Source organism: Microtus ochrogaster, chromosome 18 (genome assembly GCF_000317375.1).
Source record: "Microtus ochrogaster isolate Prairie Vole_2 chromosome 18, MicOch1.0, whole genome shotgun sequence".
Classification (NCBI taxonomy): Eukaryota; Metazoa; Chordata; class Mammalia; order Rodentia; family Cricetidae; genus Microtus; species Microtus ochrogaster.
Window position 1 is genome coordinate 21,225,352 of NC_022020.1, and position 3,716 is coordinate 21,229,067.

Consider the following 3,716-nt stretch of genomic DNA (forward strand, 5'->3'; position numbering starts at 1 on the left):
GAGTGTCTTCTCCAGTCACTTGTGAAACAGGGTTTCTCAGCGAATCTCACTGAACCTGGAGATTGCTGATTTGATTAGACTAATCGACTGTAAGCCCCAGTGATCCTCTCAACTCTGGTTCCCCAGTGTCGGATCACAGCCTGTGGCCCTGCACCCTGCTCTCATGTGGGTGCTGGGTGCTAAACTCAGGCCCTCATGCTTGCATGGCAAGGCAAACACTTTACTGACCAAACCATCCCCTCCAGCCCCAGGAGAGGCTTTCTGAAGGGGATTTCCGCTATTGTTATTTTTGGAAGCAGGGGATTGGCTGGGCAGAAATCCTAAGTTTCAACCTTGTTTTGATTAATGAGTTCATCAGGGTAATTCCAGTTCAGAGATGTTGCCGTAACTACAGCCGAGGCAAATGGAATTTATTAGATAATACCAGACTGTCTTCCAATATGTATCAGTTTCTGTTGTCGTGAGACAGGCATGGGGTCCTTAGTGTTTTATCTTCCAAATATTTGGTACTGTGGTTCTTTTTTTTTTCCTTTGGTTCTTTTACATTTTCTGACTATGTTGAGTATTGGTCTTAACTTGGCACAAACTGATACCTGTCAGGTAACATGGCCGATGAGGTGAATGAAGTACTTGAGATCAAAATGGGATCCTGGGCTATTAGACGGACTGAGGAATTTGGGCTTTGGTATTTTGGTGGCTAGTTTAGTTGCCAGTTTGGTAGAAACAAGAATCAACTGGGAAGCAGGTGTCAATGAGGAATTCTCTTGATCATGTTGCCTTGTACACATGTCTGTAGGGAATTATCTTGTTTACGTAACTGACACAGGGAGCATCATTCCCTGGCTTGGAGACCTGAACTAAGTAAGAGCAGAGAAGTCTAGCTTAGTACCAGGCATGCGTACATTCACCCTCTCTCTGCTCCTGGAGGTGATATGAGTAGTTTCTCTGTATCCCTGCCTTGGCTTCCCTACAGCGATGAACTCTAACTGAAATCTAAGTGTAAGTTGATCTTTCTCAGGTTGTTTTAATCACGGGACAGAAGTGAAATCAGGACGGGAATGGACTCACGTGCTAATATTCAGTTTGTTTTTCTCTCTTCTGTATAAAGTTTTTTTTTTCTTTTTTGGATTGTGTCACATAGAATGTGGCTTGGAAGCTGAAGGTACTCGATAAGTGGGGGCTTATTATTATCTTTATTTTTGTTTGGTGGTTTTACTCATTGATGGAAAAAAAACCCCACCAAGTCAGAGTAATCTGGCAGAGTTCTGGGGAGCAGTGAGTGTCAGGCCTAATGGAGAGTACCCTGCTGGATGAACCCCCCTGGTGGTTTGTTATATCATCTAACAAATATGTACTCTTTCTGTCCTCAGCATGAGTCTGCAGCCAGCCAGCCGGCCAGTCCTGCCAGAGATCTTCTGTGTTTGAAGGAATATTAGAGGCTCTCCCTGCCGCTGCATCTAGCTGAAGCCTGGAATGTTCTCATGGGGTGGAGGGGATCTTGGCCCTCTGCTTCAGGCCTTCACAGTGTGCAGAGGTCCCTGCACACTGTGGTGGTCAGTTTCTTACTACACCGTTCTGACTTGTGTATCGCTCATCAGAACCTGCTGGAAATGACACTCTGGGTCACATCGTAATTTTATTGTCTACAGCAATAGTAGAAACTGATGACCATGAAGTGGAGTTTCTTTTCTGGTAAGAGTGGATCTGACTGTGGACAGACGCTTAGACGCTCATCCCTGTGATGAGTTTTTCCCTGAAGAAGACAATGTTTGTTTTCTCTGGAGCATGGGACAATCAATACAGAAGCTGCTTCTGCTCTGAAGGAAGACAATGACACTGAAAGGAAGAAAGACTGGATAAAAGCCATAGTTTTCCGGCTCCTGGTACACCTGAAGTGTGAAGACGAGACGAGAGTCTTGAAGGATGGAGGCAAGCTGGGTGTGAATACAGAAATATTTACAAAACAGTAAACTATAGACGGCATTCTTTGTACATATAAGGAAAAGGTTTATACGAGCTGTGAAGAATTCCGTTCTCTTTCCTCCCGCCCGCCTATTCACTCATCCGTCCATACAATTATCCTCCCGTCATTTATCCAGCAGCTATTCATGGGCAACCCAGGGTATTCATGGGGACAAAGGAGGAATAATATAGAGTTGCCTTGAACAAGAACAGAGTCAGCACTGGAGATAGTGACTTCTCAGAAAAGAGAGATTGTCTTGCTGATGCTAATTGAAGAGGGATTGTCCACCCTTGCGTGGGCTGTATAATTCCATGCTTGGGATCATAGAATACATAAAAGGAAAAAGGTAGCTAAGCACCAGCCTTCATCTTTTCTGCTTCTGGCTGTGGACGCAATGTGACCAGGCGCCGTGCCCTCCTGCGGCCATGCCTTCCTTGCCATGATGGGCTGTATCCCCTGAAGTATAAGCCAAAATAAGCCTTCCCCTTAAGTTGTTTTTGTTGGGTATTTTGTTGCAGCAACAACAGGATTTACTAAGACACCAATCCTCTGAACTATGTTTGGTCTGTATTAAATTGTTTTTACATTAAAAAAAAAGCAGAAAGCAGTCTCTACTGATGAGCATCTGAGGCAACAGCACATTGTCCCATAGCCTAGTCCTCTTCTGGCTTTTGCTGCCTTTCTTAACTGAAGTCCACAGTGGACTATGTCTACTATCTCTGTGTCACTGTAAGAATTGATGAGGTAACTCATACAAAATATGAAGAATTATGTCTGGCAAATAGTGGAATCTCAACCATGTTTTCAGTAGCAGCACATCTTCATGTACTTCTGTGGGGACTTCAGAAAGATAATCGAACACGGGATTGCTAGGTGAAGGGTAGATAAACTTGAAATCGTTGAGAGCTCTCTGACAACTGGCAATTTTAATTTTGGACTTTTCTAGCATATAGAGTTCCCAATTTGAGGGACTAGGAAGACAGTTCAGTGGGTTCAACACTTATTCATACAGTGTGAGGACTTGTGTTCACATCCTCAGAGCCCACATAAAGCCAGATGCAGAAGCGAGTGCATACACAATCCATGGGCTTCTACGGTGAGAAGAAAGGCCTCGTGAGATGCCCCAGGAGCTTGTGGGCCAGTTAACCTGGTGTGCTGGACTTGTCTTAGAGGAGGTAGAAAGTGAAGATCAATGCCTGAGCTTTTCCTCTGACCTCTCTATATGTGCTATGGTATGCATGTGCCTGAACACACACAAGCATGCACAGCATACATACATCACATGTGCATACATAAAGTGTAAAAAATTATGACAGGCACAACATTAAGAAAATTGGCTTGACATTATAGAGAATTATTAAAGCAGGCTATTTTGAGGGGCTCAGTTCTGCAGAAAGAACTGATGACATGCAAACTGCCCAAGCCCCCCCCCCCCCAAAAGCCAGCACGTGCGGGGAGGAGGCAGAAATCCTCAATAAATAAATAAATTTAAAAAAAAAAGAACTGATGACATGGAGAGCTGACACAGGCATCAGTTTTTCTGCTGAGGCTTTTGCTTGTGGACAGTCACAGCTGGGGAGTCTGAAAAGAGTTAACGACATTCTTTTTAAGGCTGGAGAGAAAAGGCAATTCAGGACCCATGAGGGAGGGAGCTCTGGTAAGATTCCAGCTTGTGTGTGGGTGTTCAGAGCTGTTAGTGTGTGTTAGTGTGCTGTGTGGGCTCTCTGACTTAGTGTGTGGTGTGTGTGCTCTG